At 40.2% G+C, this 23,467-nt stretch overlaps 1 long non-coding RNA gene across 12 annotated transcripts in view; it reads right to left on the bottom strand.

Annotated features, from left to right (window-relative positions):
• The window catches only part of LOC105081842 (uncharacterized), a 150,093-nt gene that overhangs the window by 4,836 nt on the left and 121,790 nt on the right, over positions 1–23,467 (bottom strand). For all 12 annotated transcript variants that reach the window (XR_012510209.1, XR_012510206.1, XR_012510207.1 and 9 more), the window contains 2 exons: positions 9,637–9,897; positions 6,876–6,997 (listed from right to left, as the gene is read on the bottom strand). This is a non-coding gene — a long non-coding RNA (uncharacterized LOC105081842). The remainder of the gene's footprint in view (positions 1–6,875; positions 6,998–9,636; positions 9,898–23,467) is intronic.

Consider the following 23,467-nt stretch of genomic DNA (forward strand, 5'->3'; position numbering starts at 1 on the left):
AGTTCACCTAATTCATCTTTACATATCGCGCAAGAGGAAAGCTTTGCTAGAAGCCGTAGTGTAAACAAGGAGCGATGCTGTGTGAGCAAACTCCTACCTGACAGAAAACAGGCAAAAATCTTTCTGGCTCTAGAGTCCGGGGAGCCTAATGCAAATCCTCCTCCTTCCCTTCTACCCTTTTGAGAGAGGGGGGATGATGTAACAAGTCCAGATGTGTAGTAGCGGAGGGAGAAGCTGAGCCAGCAGGAATCCGTGCCCCTCCTCCCGAGAGAAGGCAGTCTCAGTGGATGCAGCCACACAGAGTCAGATGGTGTGGTGGAGGGCTGGGGGTCTCTGAGTAGAGAAAGGACTGCAGAGACGGCACCAGACGCTCCTGCGGTCTCACAGGAGACAAGCAGGTAGCCGACGGTTCTCGTCCAGTAAGTGTGCTGAGTGAGGGCTTCGAGTCTCATGGGCTCAACCTCGGCTGGTCAGCAGGGAGATGGCGGAGCTCCCAGGGAATGTTGCCTGTGTCGAGGGACTAGGACCTGAGTTTCACCAGCCATGTACCTCAGATAAGACCTGGTCACTCAGTGGACAAGGACATCTCAACCAGAGGTCAGGAAGAACTACAAGACAACACAGGGACATAAACACCCAACAGCTGCCTCTGTTCTCCAGAGGACATGCCTGATTCGTCATTCTTACAGATTCTATCTTGGAGAGGATATTGGATGAACACTTGAAAGGCAAACACAGCCTGGTAGGGAGATGAACCTTGAACCACAAAGAGACTGAACTAAACGAGAGGGAACTATTTAATCCCAGCAGAGACTGAGATACACTGAATTGTCAGGATTGTTCTTCCAACAACTCCCAGCCCCTTTGGAAGGAAATCTTTCAGATTAACATGTGTATCACCTCTTTTTTTAGACCTCTAAGTACATTGTATAAAAAAATGTTGACCCCATGATACTTGTATAACTTACATCTAGCAGAATACTATCACACAGCATATGCTTGGAATGTATTTCTTGCATAAAGATTTCAGACATAATACAGACTACTCTATCTTCTTAAACCAAAAAACAAGTTAACAATACCATGTTCCAGCTCTGTATATAGATAGAGGTGACTTCCATAGTCATATGAATATTCATGGTATATTTTTAAAGTTGAAAGCCAGAAATATTTTATAGCAATTTATTCCAAGGATTTATGATGACTAACTTAAAACAGTCCATGTGAAATAAAAAATTAGAGTAATATCTGAAAAATAAAGGCCCACACCTCACACATACCTCAGGTCTGCAACTACTTGGGAAGGTAGTATTGTGTCCTGTATTTTCTGCTGCTTTTTTCAATTCTCTAATTTATTTTGTTACTGAGACTAGATGAACCAGAACACAGTTTTGAGTCTCTGCACTGATTCTAAATAATGGGATAAAAATATTTTTAGGTAAAAACAAAGGGCAAAAGTGGGTTTATTATATATACAGAGGCAGTAATAGCTTTTATATTTAATGTGTTAACTGCAATCCGCTGGCTTCTCCAATTTCTTTGCAAAGGAAGAATGAATTTCATGCAGGAACAGCTTGAGGATTTTAATATTTACACAAGAGGCATAAAGCAATATTTTTACAAGGATAAAATAAAAGTTGCCAAGGGTTACCTCCACCATAAAGTATCCAGTAGAAAATATAATATTATAAACAAAAGCTTTTGCACACACACAAAATAAAAGAGGCTGACGTTCTCCAGCAAAATAAAGCAATTTAAATAAACTAAACAAAATGACGGCTCTAGCAATGGACTTCTGTCTTGACCCACTAACTTACAAGGACAAGGTAAAATAAAACGAATCTCACAAATAGCGCAATAATCTTGAATTGGTTGGTGGTTGGGTTGGTGCGTTTGTTTTTGCAACACGTCATTTTCCCCTGGCACCAGGTAGGATGTCTGTCCCAGCCATGGCCATACCAACAGAGCCAAGCAGGAGAGTTTTGGGTTATCACATCCATAAAATTGCCCCAGTTCTTTCATCTTACTGAAGAACTTCATTTTAGTCTACGAGATGATCATTAACCTTCCTGCTCTAAGGCTCTACTAGACTATGATTCGAACATTATCGTGGACCTTTTCTAAGGAGAAAGCTGCTTCTCTTTACGTATTTCAACCTTATCAACCCAATGGAAGGGTAATTTAGTTTCTCCCCTGTCTAAAGTGACCCTTCAGATCCTGAACCATTGGCACTCAGTGCTGTCACATTATTTAACCCAGGTTAGTCATGGGGCCAGCCTGCCAGCGTGGAAGCATCAGTTGACTGCTTGACAGTTTTCCTCAATAAGCCCCCAAGTGATCAATGTGCCAGCCTGCTGAGAAAATCTATAAAAATCTCTTGTCAGTTGTATAACTCTGTGGTGGCCATACGGGCAAGTGGGAAGGCTGGAGAGCAGAACTTTGCGCTTGAAGTTCCTCACATCCTACCACACAGATTTTAGGCCACGATCCAGCATCCTAGAAGCAACTGTGAACTAAATTCCTGTAAGGCCTATCAGCCCACAGAAGATTTGTTTTTCCCAAGCTGCCTCTCGGGATTCTTCTCCGTTGCCACTCTGTCCTCATGTTCCCCCGCATTCCTGACTATGAAAATAAGAACTTACAACTGAAGTGATAAAGATATGCAGCCTTGTAACAAAACAGTGAAGCCCAAGGGACAGGTAAGAGAATTTCTGAGGCTGCCCAATAAGAATGTTATACAGAAATTCTTTCCTGTTATACAGGAAAATCCCTTTGAACGTGAAGATTAGAAGGGACTTCAGGAGTCGTATGACCCACTTGGAAAAGGAAACCCAAAGCCCCTCAATAATCCCTGCTTACTCAGAGTGTGCAGGCCTGAGTCACTCAAGGACTCACTGTCACTAGAGATAATGTGGTCTGGAGTCCTCTCTCACTGTTAGGAAACTGTTCATGAAACCCCAGTGTAGTAGCCATCACCAGCCAGCCTGCAGGAGGCAGTGATGTCTCAGCATGGAAACCAAACTACTGCAACTGCTTCTGTCATGGTCCTCGGGTCACCTGGAATCCCCGATGACCTCCGGATCACTAAACTCTGTGTCTGGGGAGGAGAAATATGACTTCACTTCTCTAGAGCTGCCTCTTTCGAAGGGAGTTCCCTCAGCAGAGCCATTGAGGTCTTACTGCCTTAGTTCTTTTCTGCTCTGACTGCGAGGGTCAGAGGGCTAGCTGAAGTGCTGAAGGATGGTGGGCAGTGCAGGAAACCAGCAAGAACTTGTTTCTGGCAGAACTAGAAGGGGCTTCCGTATGGGCTGAGGAAGGGCTGTCGGGGGATGTTACAGAATGAAAACGCCTGCGGAGCACACGTTACATCACCCTGTGACTTACCCGGGATGTGTCGGGAATATGTTTACACACAATGATGAAGTATGAGACCTGGAGCTGGTTTGTGGAGACACTCCGTCACCAAAGGGGGCTCTTCCAGGCCATCCTGGGTGAGCTCAGGTGAGGCCGTGTGGTTAGCTGTGAGTGACAAGTTTTAGATCACTTCTGGCTCTGAGGCAGTCTGTCCCTAGTGCCTGGTTGGACAAATTCCAAACTCTCTTCCTTCTCATAGCTCCCATCACAGACGGGCAGTGTGGGGGCCTGGGGAAGTTGACCGCGGGGCTTCCGACAAACCATGCATCTTGGTCAAGAGCCCCTCAGAGGAGCCACAGGAGACTTCTCTGGTAATGTCCTCTGAGTGTATTTTTAAATATTTGTATTTGTAAGACCAACAACTGCATGTTTTTGTTGTTCAAACTGCACGTGATATGCACATTTCACCCTACATCTGTAGCCAGAGCAACCTCTGATTCCAGGCCTGCCGTTCTCTCTGCCCACCTGATGGCTGCCTTTAGCTGTGTGTGTGTGTGCACATGTGTGCACGCGTGTGCGTGTGTGCACGTGTTTCCCCTTGAGCTCTCCTTCTAAGAAAAGACGTCAAGTCCCTTCCTCACTTTGATCTGTTTCCCTCAGATCTGCCCCTTGCCCTTTCTCGGCTCTGCTCTGTCTCACTTTGTTTCAGTTTCCTGTGTCAGCTGGCTTCTGGCCAAGTTTGGCCAGTGGAAGGACAGGCAGGTGATGGTGGAGTAGGAGAAAGAAAGACCCCAAGTGGTTTTCCCTCTCCTGCACTGTCTCGGGCACTGTCTCAGCAACAGCCGTGCCTCTTCTATGGCCCCAGCTCCTGCCAAGTAGCAGGAATTCCACATTCTCCCTGGTGACTCTAGTTCTTGGGCCACAGTAACCCCAGCTCCTTCCTTTCTCCCCACCCCCCACCCCCTGCTGATTAGGGTTCTCGCAGCTTCTTGCTCATCTCGGAGTCATCTTCCTGCTCCCTAGACGGCTTTTTAGCTTCATCACTGGTGATACCCAGTCCCTCTGTTAAATCCTAAATACTTACAGTATTTTGTTTTCCGGTTGGATCATGACTTGTATAGATGGTAATGGCTGAATAGGAAATTTTTTGAGCAAGAGTCAGTAGAACTTTCTATCTGACTGCATATAAGAGCTGAAGACAGTGACTAGTAAAACGTAACTCCAGTATCTTTGTAGTCAATCAATTTCAGTGCTAGAAAATGAACTCGAGAGAGATTAAGAAATGAAGACTACTCTAGGCTATTTATCAAGTTTGTGTGAGTCTTAGGCAGATTTCAGACCATATCTGTCACAGGCCATCAGACTAATCTTTGAGCAAAAATGTTTGGGGGGTACCTCATGGTTGATGCTGCTGTAAGTTACGTAAATAAATAATGTAGCAAAAAATATGTGGGATCTCAGAGTTAGTAGGAACGATACCAGAAGAGTGAGGATGAAGAGAAATGGCATAAGACAAAAGGGAGGAAAAGAAGAAACATGGCAGTGCTGGGAAGGAGAACCTCTAGACCAGGGGTGGCCAAACCACAGCCCACGGGCCAAATCCATTGGCTGTTATTGTCAATAAAGTTTTACTGGAACACAGCCACACCCACTCATTTACACACTGTCTAAGGCTTCTGAGCTTTGACAACAAAATTGAATAGTTGCAATTATATATCCCTCAAACCCTAAAATGTTTACCCTCTGATCCTCGACAGAAGTTGGCCAGTCCCTGCGGGAGTCTCCCATGTAGCAATCGACAAGCCCCTCCTGAGGAACTCCCAGCCTTCAAAGCAGAATTAAGCCCGCTTGCATCTGCGCACTCATGGCTCCTTTTATATACAGTCTTATGCCCCCGATCACATCGTAACTTGAGTCACTGCTGAGATGGTGCTTGCTGTCACCCGTCTCCCTGTGGGTTATAGCAGAAGCCACCTCGTCGATTTCCCTCCAGCCTTGCACAAACTGCCAGCATAACCGCTTTAAAACACAAGTCAGGCTGTTTCAGTGTTCAACAACCGCCCCCCTCCCCCAGCAGCTCCTGCCATATTGAGGATAAAATTCCAATGCTTTGCTGTGGCCTTGAGGTCCCTGCCTACATCCAGGACCCCAGGCCCTACAGTCCTACCCCAGCTGTGTTGGCTTGTTTATGGTGTCTCCGACAAGCTTGTTCTTCTCTCAGGGCCTTTGAAATTGTTGCTCTCCTGTGTGGAAAACTCCTCTTCCAGATCCTCACAGCTGGCCACTTCCTGGTACTCAGATCTCAGCACAGATGCCTCCTACTCAGAGCAGCTGTTCCTAACGATCCCAGCTACAGTACTGCCCCCCTCCCCACAGGGCATCCTTCTGTATCAATCCACCCTGCTTTACTTTAGTTATAGCTCTCATGGCCGTGTGAAATGATCTTGTTTATTTGTTTACTTATTCATTGACTGTTTCCTACAATGCAAACTTACCAAAGCAATGACCTCGTATCCTGGGTTCACTGCTGCATTCCCAATGTTAAGAATAATCCCTGGCATTTAGGTGCTTAATACAGATTTGCTGAATAAGTGAATGAATGATTTGTATAAGTGTCCACTTATTTGTATTTTGCCTCAAGCCAACATCAGGCGCTTAGAGGCCAACGATCGAACAGTTATTATATCCTTAACACATAACAAGGTGCCTGGATTTCAACGAATGCACTTAATAAATGTTTGTTGAACAAATCGTTGAGTTATCGAGTGAACACTTAAAGACAATGAAAATGCATGCAACCATAGAAAATAGGTGTTTTGTTCTAGAAATATGCAAACTACAATTGAATTAGTTTAAATGTTAAGGTGTTCTTATGAGATAACAGGTATTGATCATATTGAACCTGACAAATTTTTAAAGATTTCAGAGAATGGCCATGGTTCCAATTTACCTAATTGGCCAATTATTTTTGCTTTCAAACTATAACAAATAGCTGCAAACATCTTTTAGCAGAATTTTTTTTTTTTTTTTTTTTTTTTGCTTATACTAGTATGTACTCATCCTTTGGGAATGCTGACAAATTCTCTCAATTGGTAATAGAAATAACTGCAAACCTGGCATCTTCAAACGTGGTGCGTTTCAGGCCCAGTCATGGAGTTAGATGTCTGATGGTATTGCAATGACAAAAATAAGAGTCAATTTCTCTCCAAGTTCTGTCTTTGATGACACTAATCGTGTGTGCTTTTGTTAGTTCAGGTTTGGTTCAAAATGAATAGGGAAGGAATAGAGTAGACAGCTGAATGTCATACTCTTTTTCTTTCTAAGGTAATTTACCCCCTGAAGAAAGAGAAAAATAAGCATTTGCAGGTGCAAATTCATTCAAAGTCAGTTCTCCAAAATCTGAGTGTGATAAGTAAAGAATCTATGCCTGAAGTTCAGATCAAAGCCATTGAAAGGAATTACTAAGGAACAAAGAAATTGGTCCTAATTCCACAAGAGATGGAACCTTGGACAGAGCCTACCTTTTATGTGCTCAAATGTATGTGGGTCCAGATCCAATGCAGTTCCAGGGGCAACTGTGTCATCTGGGGAGGCAGCTGGCAGGGCTCAGTAACTTCTTGGCATTCCAGCATCTGCTTCTCAGCTTTGTAGGTCCAGAAAACAGAATGTGTCAGTGTGCTTGGAGTTGATTAATCCCTGGGAATTTACAAGAGACTGATGAACAAAGCAGAGTGCCAATTTAGCGATTTACACTAAGAAATGTAACTGCCAAGTGGTTCCAAGCATTTATGTCAGCAGGAGAACGCAGCCTGCTAAGGACGCAAGGAGGTAAATCATAATCTGAAGTTTGCTGGGTGAGCGTAGACTTGGAGCAGGAGGAGGAAGTTGGATGACCTTAAGAACTGGTGTGGTTAGGCCTGCCACATCTATCTCCAAATTGAGGTTTACCTGCCAGGAAGGCAGGACACCTGGATTCTCTGTCAAGTGCTGGAAACAAACCGACAGTTCCTGCTCACTGGCCTTCCTTCTTCTAGATTCCTTGCTGGACACCTACACATTCCCTCTTCACACACCTTAATGCCATTGAATAGGTTATGTGTTTTTTTTCTTTTTATTTTTACATTCAATGAGTCTTCATCTCTAATAGCAATGAGCAAATATTTATTGAGTGGTAGTAAGTGCTAGACGTATGTTAACTCCATAGTCAGTTCTGCCTAAATGGTTTTGAAAACACTAACTTGTTCCAAAATGACTGATATATTAAGGAACAATTTGAATACAATGCGAATTTGTTTGCTTATAGACAGTTTGCTCTGCGGGAACCTCTAGGCGAAAACAAAACCTCCAGTCCGCTGAAACCAACGAAACCAACTGCTGTGAATACCCAGAGCGCATACGTGCACGTGCTGCAAACACATACCAGCTGCCTCCGTCCCCCACGTTAGGAGTCGGCTTATCCACATCCAGTGGCACAACTGTCCTTCCAATTTCAGATTACCCACAAGCTGCACCCTTGTGACACCCAGTTCCACAGCAAATTCCAGGTCTTTTATCTGATAAAGGGTCATATTTATCGTAGCATTTGTGTATTTCTTAACTGCTTGTCATGTAAAATTGCACTGCCCTTTTTGTTAAAGGATTCTCTTCTTTTTTTATGGTGTCACTGATGATGTAGTGTTATGCCTCTAACTTTATCTTCCCCCAAGCTTGTGGTTTTTATTGTGTGATTTTGCATAGCACAGTGATTTTGCATAGCACAGTGATTTTAGGAAATGCATATGTCTTGGTACAGTAGGACTGACTGCCCCTTATCATTTTTCGTAGGAGGACACTGAGATTCGAGGAGTTTGAGTAATGGACCCCAAAACAAAGAGCTGGTAAGTGGTTAAGCAAAGATTCAAACTATCTGCTCTAACACACTCTGAAAGCCTTGGGATCCTGATTTCATATAAGGCCAATCTAACTTTTCTTTTTATTATTGAAGTATAGTTCATTTACAATGTTGTGTTAATTTCTGATGTACAGCAAAATGATTCATTTATACATATATATTCCTTCTCATATTCTTTTTCATGATAGGCCATTATAAGATATTGAATGTTGTTCCCTGTGCTATACAGTAGGACCCTGTTGTTTATCGATTTTATATTTAGTGGTTAGTATCTACGAATCTCGAGCTCCCAATTTAACCCTCCCCACCCCCTTTCTTTTAAAGTGGTTTTTACCAAGAACTAATAATAGTTACCCCATACTCAGAGGCAGTGTGGTGTAGTGGTAAAAATTATGTTTTTTGGAGCCCTGCTGCCTGGGTTCACATCCTGACTCTGTCACTTGCAACCTGTTTAAAATGAGCAGGTTACATGTTATGACCTGTTATTGCAAAATGACCACAAGAATCTCCCTCCTTGTATCCTCACCGTTTGCAACATGATTTGCCATCAAGGGGCAGATTCTTACTTTCCTCACCCCGTGGCTCTGGACTGGCCTTGTGACCTGCTCTAATGAACAAAATACGGCAGAAATGACATTGTACTAGTTCCAAAGTTAGGCTCAGGAGCCCCTGAATGCTTCACTTATTCTCCTGGACAGCTGCCACCACCATGTGCACAAGCCCAGACCAGCCTGCTGGGTAATGAGAGATCATGCGGCTCCATCACCCCAGTATCCCCAGGTACAGCTAGTCAGTGGTCACAGTGTGCGTGAGGCCATTGTAGACTGCCAGCCCCCAGTGAGCCGAAAGCTAATTACAGATGCAGGAATGGGTCCATCTAAGACCAGTTCAGCCAGACCCAGATCAGAATTGGTATTTTACACGACTAGACTTGGGGAGTACTGGTTACACAGAAAAACCCTACCTGATGCATTTAACTTCTCTATACATCAGTGGTCCAGCATGTCAGATGGGACGAATAACAGAGCTGGGGGCATTAAATGAGTTAAGTGTACAGGGAACAATACCTTCTGTGTTAAGCTCTGTCCTAGTATAACAAAAATGATGCCTTAAACACTAGTTATTTATTATTATTATTTCTCACACTTCTGAGGGTTGACTGGGCTCAGTTAGGAGGCTCATGCTTGGGGTCTCTCAGACAGTTGCAGGCAGATGATGGTTCTGGCTGGAATCATCTTGAAAACTTCTTCACTCATATGGTACCTGGGCTGGAAGACTTGGAAGTTGGGCATTGGACCAACTGGAGTTCAGACACCTCTCTGTCTCTCTGTCTCTCTCTCTCTCTTTGGGATCTCTCCAAATAGTGAACTTGCATTAGTGAGACTTCTTACCTGGCAGGTGGAGTTCTCAGAATCCAAGAGCAGACAGGCAGAAACTATGTGGTCTTTTACATCTCAGATTCGAAAGCCCTGCTGTGTTCCTTTGCTGCATTCTGTTTGTCCAGGTGGTCACAAAGTCTTGTTCAAGTTTGAGGAGAAAGAGTATACACTCCAGGTCTGGATGGAAGGTGTGTCAGAGAATTTGCAGTTGTGTTTGAAAAACATCATGATCTCTTCACATATATCCATAATTACATCATTCTCACAGCAACCCTAATAAGATTAGTAAAAACAGTATATCCGCATTTTTATTATTATTTGAAGACTTATTTTGACACAGTCTGAGGTTCACAGCAAAACTGAGAGAAAAAGATTTCCCATAAGCCCCTTGCATGCACAGACACCCCCATTATCAGCTTTCCCACCACAGTGGTTCATTTGTTACAACTCATGAACCTGCATGGACACATCCCTGTATCCATTTTTAACATGAGGAAAACCTGACTCAGAAAGATTAAATAATTTGCTGAAAGTCACAAAGCTGGTAATTCTCAGAGCTTTTACTCCACCCAGGATGTTTTTAGCTAAAGCTTGTAATTTTAACCCCTGTGTGACACTGCTAGTCTCACTCATCCCATCTCAGTTTCACTACCATCACGTTTAGTGGGCACAAAAACCTCTGAGCGGGGAGATAAGCAACTGCCTCTCCCACGTGGGACACTGTTTACGCTCATGTACCCATAAATAGACAATCAAGCCCTTTTTTAGCCCTTCCTCACAAGCCTATTTATACACCATTGTTATGATACAGAAGTTGTTAGATTATTGGGAAAATGAAGAAGAAAGCTGTGAGGAATCCAAATAGAGAATTCTCTCTCCCTTGTAACAGAAAAGCTCACATATCTATCCCTGCCTGCACAGTCTAAACATTTTTGGACTCTTAACCCAAGCATATGCCCTATGAGCACGGTGCAGTTTAGGAAAACATCTGCAAGAGAGTCAAAGCTACAAAACTATTGGCTTTATTACCGATAGAGAAGCATCAGATAGTTGGATTGTTTAAGAATTTAGACAGAAGAGACAACAAAGGTAAAAAGAGGCAGCCTGGTATAGATGAAATACTAACAATTATAATTCCTTATATTTTATATATAATTCCTTATATTTATATAGTGTTAGTATCTTAGAAGTCAGGTTTACATGTATTAGTTAACTTATGAGCAACAAAAAGAAAAGAGGACGTTTTATTTTATTCAGTATCTGTGAATGGACAACATGAAATCTCTTTCCCATGAACACACAGATGGGAATGTCAGAGCTGGGTCTGTAAGTCAGGCATTAAGTCCTAGTCTTGATCACTGCCCACCACCCACAGGATGGGGCTGGCATAACTCATTCTAGTCTTGTTGGATATACTGTTTAACTTCTTCCTGCCAGAGTTTCCATAACTTTATACTTTGAGGTTTTTGTTGTTCCAAATGGCTTTTAAGGTCCCTTCTCTGATATTGCATATGTGATGGTAAAAGGGTCATGGCTTGCATGATGAAACTGATACCAGCAGAATCTAAGAATAAGCCTGGTCAAAATTATCCTTAAAAATCCCTACGGAGGGTACCATACTGGAAACTGATACACACCACTCTTTAACAGCAGTTTTCTTCCCTGTGTTTTTTCTTGTTGGGGTTTCCTTTGATGAGCCTTAGATGAAGTCAGTGACTTAGGTTAGGGTCTGTTTGAACTACATTCAGCACAGAGACATGCTTAGCCAGGAAACTGAGACAAGCAGAAGGGGTAATGAATTCATCCCTCTGTGTAACAGTCACAGCCTCAAAAGAACGACTGGCAGATAAAACAACAGTATGAAACTGCTATTTAATATTGGGTAAATTTGTTGGTTTATTTTTCCTTTTGTTTGTTTTTTCTATTTTTTCTCTTAAAGGTGAGGTTTAGCACATACAGATCACTTAAATATCATTCAATATTATTATTCAGTTAGAAAAGATAAACAGTTGTAAGCCACAGCTGAACAGAGGAAGGATAATCATAAAACTATAAACATCAGAGCATATGAACTGAGTAAGAAAGACGTAGATTCAAAATCAGACTCTTCTTCTCATTCCTTGGTAATCCTGGGATTGGAATCTGTAAAACTGAAACACCACCACCTACTCCTGGGCCTGTAAAGAGATGTAGATGAAATAATATGCATAAAGTGCTTAACACAGAATCTGGCGTATGTGAGTGCTCAAAAATGTCACTTAAAATGACTATTTTTATATTATCACCAAAGGGAGAGAATCTGGGCAGGAAGACATGATGTAGCTGCAAGTAAAGAATATTGTAGAAGCCAGAAATAAGCCTAGGAATATACAAAAATGTATTCTCCCATCAAGAATTATCCCTTCCGCTGGGGAGAGCACGTTTCTGTGAGCAGGTATTTTGAGAAGATGGCACATGAGTGTGTGTTGCTGATGTCTTATTCTTCCCGAGTCCCATTCTGCACCATCTCCAACCCAAAACAGCAACAAAAATGGACATCCTGGAATAGCCTTTAGGACACACCTGCTGTAAAGTTAAAGGCAAGAACAGAACTTTTTAACTCTACGTTAGGCAAAAGCCAGATCTCAGGGGTGGAGAGGACCTAGGGCAAGCAGTCAGAGGTCGAAGTTCTTTGAGAGAGTTTGGCCATCAGAGAAATCTCCCTGGGAAACTGTGTTGTTGAGTGTGTGTTTTAGAGGGTAAGAGAGCGCGTGAGAGCAAGCAGGTTTTCTGACCCCTGGGGAACTCCAAAGGAGCAGGGAAGCTTTGCACTTGAGCCAAAAGCTATACCCCAAACTTGAGGCTAAGGAAAAGCAAATCCTGGAGTATTGCAATTAGAGAAACAAGGAAGCAGAGAAACTCTGTGTTTCAAAAGGGGACAAAAATCATGCAAATTAATATGACTGCCTTACAGAGGCAAAGAATGCCATCCCTTCTACCACTCTAGGGTTTGTAACAGCTTCGAGACCCCAACACCTTGATGTGACCACCTCTAATAACATAACTTCAAGTATTATTATGCAAACAGATCTTCAACCTTTTTTTTTTTTTTTTTTCGTATTTTTACCCAAGACCTCATTCAAGGAAAGAGTGGGATGGAGTAGGAAAAAAAAGAGAGTGAAAGAGGAAGAAATCTCCCACATTCAGATGGAACAACCCAGTAGGAACTAGTCTGTTGAATATTGTATTTATCTGGGTCATGAAGACCAGGTCACATATGGTGCAGCTGTGGGAGATTTATCTTAAGAGAAACAGGCAATGCCAGTATCATTAAGGCTGGGGTGAAAATGAATCGTCTTTATCCTGGGAGAAAAGATGAAACTCTGGAGGCCAAAGGATGGTACCCTCGGACTGTGAGATTAAAAGGTGTGGAAATACGTCACTGGAAGGAGAAACAACTCTCTAATACATGCGATCCTGTCGAGAGCTAAGACTCCTTAGTTTGGGTTTAGGATCAGTGACTGCTTAAAGTAACCATTTAATCTGACAGGATAAGTCACTCTCAGCTCTGTGCTTGTGCTCTTCGCATGTATTCATTTAATGGTCTTTGCTGTGTGTGGTCAGCAATGGAATTGTTTGCAAATTTTCCTATCCGACAACAAGGTGTGACAATCGCCCTTCTATTCTCCCTTTCAGGTTAGAGGTAGAACTTGCTTTCCCAATGAATTCCGAGCAGAAGTAACATGCCACTTTCTGGCAGAAACTGTAAGAGTCAGTACAGGATTTACTGCATCTTCCTTCCTTGCTTTGGTGATTATAAAGCCATGCATCAAGATGGAGCCTCCATCACTGTGTCCCTAAGAGGCTACAATGAGCAGGACACACCTGCCGACTTGAGATGGATATGTAATGTGAATGACAAACAGGCATTTACTATGTTGGGTCATTAAAATTTGGATGATGTTTTTTACTGTAGCTTAAACCTACCCTACCCTAACCAGAAATTGGTACTTAAAGTAGGGTGCTCCATAAAAAGAAAAACCTTAAAACGTGGAAGCTCACATTGAAGTTAAATCTCCATCAGCCTAGGTTCTGAGTGACTAAGGTGAACAGAACATGTAGCATGAGAAGAAAGAAATGTTTTTAGGTTAAACTGCTAAAATTTTTAGATTGCTTGTTAACTCAGCATAATCTAGCCTATCTGATTAATAACTATGCTTTGAAATGTTAAGGAAGAAAACTGTGCCCATTCTTGGGGCAAACTGTTATGGAGAGAAGGAGCTGTATCAGTTATGTGTTGATGTGTAATACACAGCCACTTTACGTCTTAGTGGAACGAGCTACACAGCAGCATTCTGGAGTACTAGAAATGTTCTCTATCTTGACTGGGGAGGTAGTTAAATGAGAGCTGGAGACAGATACAGAGATAGATAGACAGATGAAAAATACTCTTATACATCATGATGAATTCTTTAGAATTACTCTGCATATGTATGTTGCATCTCAATAAACAAGAAAAAGAAAAAAATAGTAACAATTAAAACACTGGGTTGGTAGGAAATCTCAACATGGAAGGAGCCCAGGAAGAGAAAGAAAAAAAGTAATAAAGATATTTTTGTTCTTAGTAACTATTAACATTCCTCCCAAAATATGATCAATTGTGTGCATTAAATATAAGGCTAAAGTATCTTCTTCATGTCTTTGGTGTAGGCAAAGAGTTTATAAATTGAACACAGAAAGAACTAGCCATAAAAAAAAAAGAGTATAAATTGAGCTACATTAAAATTAAGTAATTCTGTTCATAAAAGACATAAAACTGGAAGAATGTATTTGCAATGCATATATCTATATGTAACTCGTATCTGGAATATAGAAAGAACTACTACAAAGCAATAAGCAAAAAGGCAGATAAGGCAATAGGAAACTTAGCAAAGACATCACACAAGAGGATAAATGGCCAATAAACCTGAAAAAATACTCAAATTCATAATCACCAGGGCAATGCAAATTAAAACTATAATATGACATTATTACATCCCTCACCAGAATGACTAAAATGGAAAAAGATGGAAATAAAGTGTTGGCAAGGATGTGGGATAACTGAAACTCTCAAACACTGACTACTTCTACAAGGGTAAAATGGTGGAATCACTTTGGAAAACTGGGAGTAAAACAGTTGTGTGAAATCTACTCCAAGTCCAAGAAAGCTGAATGTGCAGGGACTCTAATGGCACCTGCAGTCTTAACTGGTGTGTAATGTCTTACCATAAGACAGGTACAAGCAGGTTCATAGCACTTTTATTACAATGGCACAAACAACCCAAAGTGACCACCAGCTGTCCACAGCAAAGTGAACAGCTAACTTGCAGTAGAGCCATACAATGAAATGCCGTATGCTCTATATGCTCTACTGTATGCGCCACAGCAGTGAGAATAAACTATTTCTACGTGAAATTGCGTGGATAAATCTCACAAACAGTATGTTAAGCAAAAGAAGCCAAACACAAAAGAGTATTATGGATTTATAAAAAGTTCTTAAGCAAAACTAATCTAGGGCATTAGAATAAGAATGTAGTTTCCCCTACGAGAGGAAGGTAGCAGGAGAGAGGCTTCTGGGTTGCTGTTAACTTTTCATGTTTTGACCTGGGTTCTGGTTACAAATAGGCATTCAATTTGTGAAAAATGTTATTTGTGTGCTTTTTTGCATGTAAAGTGTAGCTGAATACTAGGTGTAATTTTTAACAAAAAGAAAAATAAAACTTGTTGGAGACTCATCATCATCATCATCAATGAAGGGATAGAATAGGAGATATGATTTCCAAATCACTAAAGGGAATAATTGGTCAGAGAAAAAAATAATCAAATAAAAAACAGAAAAGTGAGAAATAAAAACAAGAAGCCATGGTAAGTAGGTAACAAAAACTTTAGATGATTAAGTTTAAGTGTAAAAGAAATATTAATAAATGTGATTGAATAAAAATCTTCTATCGAAAGACAAAATTCTCAAACAATTTGATAAAACAAACGGTATCTACCTCTATGCTGTCTGGAAAAGGCGTACCTAGAACAATGACACAGAAAGTTTGAAAATAAAAAAAGGGACAATGATGTTATAGATCAACATCACCAAAAGGAAGGCAAGTACAGCAACGTTAATTTCTGACAAAATAAATTGTGAGGTCAAAAAAAAAAAAACTTCAAAAAGAGAAAGAACATTTCTTATTAATCATAAGGTATGATCCACCCCAAAGTTAGCAGTTATGAATCTGCATATACCTAACAACATAGCTTCAAAATATAAACCCAAAACTGATAGAAATACAAGGAAAATGTGACAAATCCACAACCACTATGGAAGATTTTAACACAAATCAAAGTGAAAAAAAGAGAGACTCTAATGTTTGAGAGGGAGACCTATTCAGCAGAAAATACAGATTTTTCTCAAATACATATGGCAGTTTCACAAAAAAATTAAGCACTTATTAGTCTAGAAAGAAAGTATCAATACATCCTAAGTCAGAAGTCATGCAGGCCATATTGCCTCACAATTATGCGGTCCACACAGAAATCCACAAGAAAGGGATTTTGGAAATAGCCCATCTAGTACCAGTGCCTGTGCTGGATAGGTAAGAATCCCTCACAACACACAGCTTTACTGCTTCTTGAAACTCACTTCATCAATAAACACATTTGCTACTGCTCATTATCTCCTGCCCATTTCACAGGTGTTAGACACCACCACTAGTGCAAGTCACTAAGACTAATGTGCATTGCAGCTGAAATTCAAACTTAAACCTTATTTCCTCTGGCTTACTAAAACCTCCCTTCCTTGCACAAAGGCCTCCAGATGAGTCAGAGCTGCCAAAACCCTTTGAGTTTATATGTCCACGCCTCGAAATCATTGTCCTCAGTTAGCAAGTCTAAATTTAGATGGCAACTTATATTTGCTTCCATTATTAAAAATAAAAGTGAACCTCACAAAATTATGGAATGAACTCCAACAGAGCTGCCTAAATGTTTGTCCTTTCATGGATGAGTCTTCAAAACCACGACCTCCTTACTTTATGCCTTTAGTGAAAATTTTGTCCGTAAGTAACACTTAAGCAATAATAATTTTGCGGTGCCTGTCTTTTCAATTCTTCCATTTTCAAGTTCTTTTCTTGTGTCAAAGCCGATTTCCCCTGTTCCTCCCACATCTCTCCTCAGGAACCTTTACATTAAAGTTACTTTCCAAGCCATGGAAGAGGAAGCAGGACATTTTTATTCCTTTAGACACCTGGAGGATTCTTCACTTGCCTTCAGAAAGGAGTCTTAGAAGTCCAAAAGGATAGCTTAAAAGCTCGGCAAATTGCTAGTTACCATGACCCTTTCCATCTAATGTATCTCTGTCTGCAAATCCTGCATTAGTCTCTATTTTTATAGCAGAGCAATCTACTGTCTGCAAGGCTTTCGTTTCTTATTTTTGTTTTATTTTCTCTCTCTCAACACTTTTTTCATTTTTCCTAAAACTTTATTTTTAGCAGATTTCTCCAACTCTACATTCAATTTGACAAGAAGTAGGGAAGTAACTTTGAAGGAAAGAGAAGCGAGAAGAAAAAGGAAAAAGAGAAGTAGAGGAAAGTAATGATCGTAGTGAAGTCTTGAGAAAACTGAGAAGGTGAGAAGGGTGGAGAATGGAGTTGTGAATGGATTTTACTGTGCAGAACGGGAAAAGACCATGAAGAAAGAAAAACTGAAGAACCAAAGTGAGAGTAAATAGAGCAGAATCAAGGAGTGAACCCGAGTTAGGATCTATGTGATGGCTTGGTCGTCAATTAAGTTCATAGATCGTTACGACTGGACAAACCACTGGCCTTGGGAAACAGTGCCAGGAGATAATGTTTATTCGAATGATACACAGCTTGTAACTTCTCACTGCGTTTGTTACTGAGTGAGAGTGGGATGCCTGATTCTGCTTATTTCAATAAAAACAGCTTTGACACAAATGAACAGTACACTTGATTGGGACAGCAACCAAAACAATGACTCGTTTTCATCTCATATGCAAATTTTAGGACTTGACTGACAAGACCATACTGTTTTATAATTATTTTTGCATCTAATTTAGCATACATTTGGAACAATATTCCTCTTTAAAGCATATCAACATAATTTTTATCATGCAGGAACATGCCTGCCTACCCACCTTCTCTCCTTTTCTTCTGGTTTTTGTGAAGTGGCTATTGTATGCACACCTTTGTGCTCCACTCTAAAAATGGCTCAAAAATAAAGCTAAATGAAACTAACTTATTTTTTATACCCCTGATGAAATTTTCATTGTGGAGAAAACAAATATATAACAATGTAATATAATGTACAATTGTAGTGGACCTATGTTGTTTTTCTCTGCCAAGCACCTTTTATTTTCCGATACCAGTGCCACCCTGTGCCTTGGGGAAAAATGTCCCTGTCTCAGTTCACCTGGTTCTGGCCCAGATGCCCTAACACTTTTTTCCTTTCTCTATTCCAACTCCCTATGGAGTGGGGCACTGACCCAACGTCAGCAGTTTGGTCCTTCCTTCAGCAGACATTCACGTGAAGTGCCATAAGGGAAAGAAAAGATGTCATTTTTTTTTCAATTTGAAAGTTCATGTTTAATTTGATTTTCTACTGTTAACCTCGTAATTTCCTGTTAAATGCTGTAACACTCAGCCAGTACTTAAAAAAAAAAAAAAAAAGTGAGAATTCACAACAGCAAAAGTTAACCTTTTCTTCCCTAATTCTTATAGATGCTGTACAGCTTGAAGTTACCTGCTTTCACCAAAAGAAGTAACAGCACACTCCTAGCCGGGCTTGCCTACCTGCATGAAGACATTTATCAGTCAGTGGCTGAAAGTGAGAAAGGTATTTATTGCTAACAGGAGTAAGAGCAGCACAGGGGCACTCTGGACTCACGCTCTGGAATACTGACTCGTGCACGGTCCGTACCTATTGCTGTATGTTGCAGCAGAACGGTTACAGTTCAGAGTACAGTTTTTAAAACAATCTCTTAACATTTCAAAAAACACTTGGACCTTCAATTCTAACAAATTATCTATATACAATTCAGTCTTGAATAGGTGGGGGTTTTAAATTGAAGTATAGTTGATTGACAAGGTTATCTTAGCTTCAGGTATACACAAAGTGATTCAGTTATACATATATATGAATGTATTCTTTTTTGGATTCTTTTCCATTATAGGTTATTACAAAATATTGAATATAGTTGTCTGTGCTATACAGTAGGGTGTTGCATATCTCTTAATCCCAAACTCCTAATTTATTCCTCCCCTCACCTTTCCTCTTTGGTGACCGTAAGTTTGTTTTCTATGTCTGTGGATCTGTTTCTGTTTTCTGTATAGATTCATTTGTATTATTTTTAGATTCCATATATAAGTGATATCATATAATACTTGTCTTTCTCTGTCTAACTTGCTTCACTTAGTATGATAATCTCTAGGTCCATCCATGTTGCTGCTAATGGCAGTATTACTTTCTTTTTATGGCTGAGTAGTATTCCACATCTTCTTTATCCATTATATATACACACACATACATATACCATATCTTCTTTATCCAGTCCTCTGTTGATGGACATTTAGGTTGCTTCCATGTCTTGGCTATTGTAAACAGTGCTACTATAAACATTGGGGTGCATGTATCTTTTCAAATTAGAGTTTTTGCCTTTTCTGGATACATGCCCAGGAGTGGGGTTACTAGATCATAGGTTTAGTTTTTTAAGGAAACTCCATACTGTTTTCCATAGTGGCTATACCAATTTACACTTAAATAGGTGAGGTTTTTTATTGAAGTATAGTTGATTTAGAATATTGTGGCAGCTTTAGGTGTACAGCATAGTGACTGGTATTTTTGCAGAGTATACTTTCACTACAGGTTATTACTACAGGATACTGGGTATAATTCCCTGTGCTATACAATAAACCCTTGTTGCTTATCTATTTTATGTATAGGAGTTTGTATCTGTTAATCTCATACCCCTAATTTGTTCCTCCCTCCCCCTCCTCTTTGGTAACCGCAAGTTTGTTTTCTATACCTGTGAGTCTATTTCTGTTTAATATATACATTCATTAGTATTTTTTTTTAAGATTCAGGTGAACTTTTTTTATTCACCCAGAAAATTGCTGAAGTCTTATGACTGGGTGTATCCACAAGAAGTCATCAGCCTCTGGAACTTACAAACCTGATTGTGCACAAAAGCCACCCGTGGGACTTTTTTTTTTTTTTTTTTTTTAACATTTTGACTTCCAGATCCTTCCCCCTTTATTTTTCACAAGTCCCACATGTGATTCTGATGGACATCCAGCTTGAGAATCACTGATTTAGTCCATCTCTCCCCAGTTTGTTCATCACTGAAAAATTGAAATTCCGCAAATGTGAATGCTTATAGTAAGAATCATCATCTTACTCATCATACAAGTATTTCAGTTTAAGAACACAAAAGCTCTCCTTGATGATTATAAGCTGTCAAGATCATTTTATGGGTGTAAAGTATGTTACCACAGCCATCATATATGGGCTGCTGAGCTCCACTTTGTACGATGGTAAAACTATGAATCAGATGCACCCAGTGTTTTAACTACTCTTTAAATGTAAATTGCTGGGCAAATTTCACTTTTAGAGAATTGTATTAATGCTTTCAGATCAGTTGGATACCACCTAATAAAGTTTAGCATCCGTGGTCACAGACAAAACCGTTAACATTTTCCCCCAAAACATGTTGAAATTAGCATTTTGAGAGTAGTGAGTTAGGTATCTCATCTCTGGCAGGAAGAGAGGAAATGGAGAGTCTCCTCCACTTAAGGAGAGGCAAAACCTCACAGGAAATGTGGGCAGGAGAACAGGCCACTTAGACCTTAGGCAGAACCTGTCAATTCCTTGAACCCTCTTTCCTCCTCCCACAGCTACACCAAAATCATTTCCCAATCATGCTGCATTCTCTCCCACGCCAATGCCTGTAAACAGGCTGTTCTTTATATTCTTTGATGAAGTAATGGTCTCTTCAGATCCAGCTGAAATGTCACCCCTTCTGTGGAGGATTTTTCAATTTTTCAAATCTGTCCTCTGCTCCCTCAAAGTCTCTATTTAGCATCGATGACAGTGCAGTATAGTTATCTGGTTTCATGTCAGCCTTCCCTGTTTGACTATCAGTTATATGAGAGCATTTCTGAATCTCCAATTCCTAGCACAGCGCCTGACAACCAGAAGGTGCTGACTACATGCTCACTGAATAAACATGAAATGACTTGCTTAATTAAATGTCCATTCTACTGGACTTAATCTGCTCTGTCTCTTAAAGTGGCAACTAGAGAGGGTTAGGAAGAGACAGAGAAGAAACCTGGAGTGAAAAACCCAGGAGTGTGTCACCAGGTAAGCCAAATGACCAGTTTAAAACCCAGGAATGCCAGCTGTCTTCTGACAGTAGGTATTGATAACTGTCCCATAACCAAGAGGAGGACAGAGACCAAAGATCAGAGGTATAACCATGGATCCCAGGAGAGAGACTACAGATCACAGAGACTGGGGAATAATGATCCAGTTTTACTAGAACTGAAAGACTATAATAGCCAGGAATCTAGTTATAAGTGATAAAATCCCAAAATGAATATAACTGCAAAAGAAGATATGGAAGAAATTATGTCCCTCCTCTAGGATCCCAAAGTCCTCTCTGGGTGTCCTTATAATTTATCATCTTGTCTTCCAGACTGTGAGCCCCTCAAGAAATGCCACTTCACCTCATTCCTCTTTCCATCTCCAACACCCACCAGGAACCCAGCATATTGTCTGACACTTAATTTACACCTAACACGTTTTGCTGTCAAACTGACCTCTAAGAACGGAGAAGTGCCTCACTTACACCCTCCAAGTCCTAGAGCTAAAGATAAGATTTTAACCCAGTATGTTTTACTGTATGAATTACAGGCTACTTCTAGGAGTTCCTTGATTCTGTCACTATGAGACATTTTCCCCCTAAATTATGTGTGGTAACTAGAGCTTCATAGGTTATAGAAATAAACAGATACGGATAGAGGAAGGGAAAAAACAGACTCTACTTGTTCTTAGTAATGATACATTCAAAGAGTGTTTTAGCTAGTGCCTGAGAAAGTAAAAGCTTATTCATTTCCACTGCGGTTTTGAAATGAAATCTGCTGTACTGACTGCTCCTTGCTCCAGACAAGCTTGGGTGTGTTGGCTGATACTTGGTACAGTGACTCTGATACAGTGTACAATTTCTGTGTGGCAGAACGGTATCAGCTTTTTGCAGAAGTTAGCTGCAACTTTATTGAAAAAAAAGTTACCAGAGGAGATTGAGCTGGAACTGCGTATGCATAAAAATGCCCCAGCTGTCAAAGAGATGTAAAGTATCCACTTTATCAAATTGACTTACACAATGGAGAGGAAAAACTCCGACTTTTCTTTCAGCCTTATATATCATTAAATGGGCACTATAAAATATCATTGCTTTCCTTTCTTGTGTTTTATCACTACCAGTCCAGACATAAGGTTATTTTAACAGTAAATGGACATTCTACCCTATCCTTTTTCACAAGGAGAATGTCAAATTCTTAGTTATCTCCTCATTCATTCCACATGTATTTAATGCATTGATTGTCTATTTTATGGGAGACATAGGACCTAGATATGGGAAGATGAATAAGTCATACTCCTGGCCTTCAAGGAGCTCAAAGTCTACTAAGAAAAAAACAAACAAAACAAACAATTACCATATAATATCCTAAGTGCTAGGATGAAGATTTTTACGAGGTAATAAACTATCGTGGAGGAAAACCCTCTGACTGCCCATCTAGGATGGGGATTTAGGACGAATGGACATGTTAACAAGGAGATGTCATGGGATATTTACTGTAATGCTTGGGGAATTTTGGAGGCACTTTTACTTTGGGGTCTCCTAAGCTCAGTAGGTTTCTATCCAAATAGTAAAATAGTAAGAGAATTAGTTGTTGAATGCAAAATCATAATTCTGGGTAAAATGAAGATCTGGAATTTGCTTGTTTAGCATGATCTATACCCACTATCTGAATGAAGTAAGCCATATAAATGAATTAATTATAAACGCAAGGTCCCTTAATCCAATTTCCATGGAAATTACTTCTCCAGACCTCAGTCACCTTAATTCTAGGTTTACTCCCCTCTAAGGACCTAGTCAAAAAGGCAATGCAGGTTTATAACAAGAGTATACACATTGATGGGGTTAGAGTTGATAAGCATCAGGACACAATGGTAGCAGGAAACCTGGATGTACAACTTGGGATATCAGACAGCAATGGCTGAGAATAATGATCTTTGGAAAATTATGAAAATGGTGCACCAGTATGAATGATAGGGTTTGTTTTCCATTATAGCCCCCAAATACATGGCTTTTACTCTTTTTTAAAATTGAAGTATAGTTGATTTACTATATTGTGTTAGTTTCAGGTATATAGCACAGTGATTCAGTATTTTTGTAGATTATATTCCATTGTAGGTTATTATAAGATAATGGGTGTAATTCCCTGGGCTATATAGTAAATCGTTGTTGCTTATTGATTTTATATATTGTAGTTTATATCTGTTTAATCTCATACCCTTAATTTGTCCCTCTCCCCTTCCCTCTTTCCTTTGGTAACCACAAATTTGTTTTCTATGTCTGTGAGTCCATTTCTGCTTTGTATTCATTTGTATTATTTTTTAGATTCTATGTAAAATTAATATCATATAAGATTAGTCTTTCTGACATTTCACTAAGCATAATATTCTCTGGGTCTGTCCACACTACTGCCAGTGGCAGTATTGCATTCTTTTCTAAAGCTGAGTAATATTCCGGGGG

This window comes from Camelus bactrianus, chromosome 11 (assembly GCF_048773025.1).
Source record: "Camelus bactrianus isolate YW-2024 breed Bactrian camel chromosome 11, ASM4877302v1, whole genome shotgun sequence".
Taxonomy (NCBI): domain Eukaryota; kingdom Metazoa; phylum Chordata; class Mammalia; order Artiodactyla; family Camelidae; genus Camelus; species Camelus bactrianus.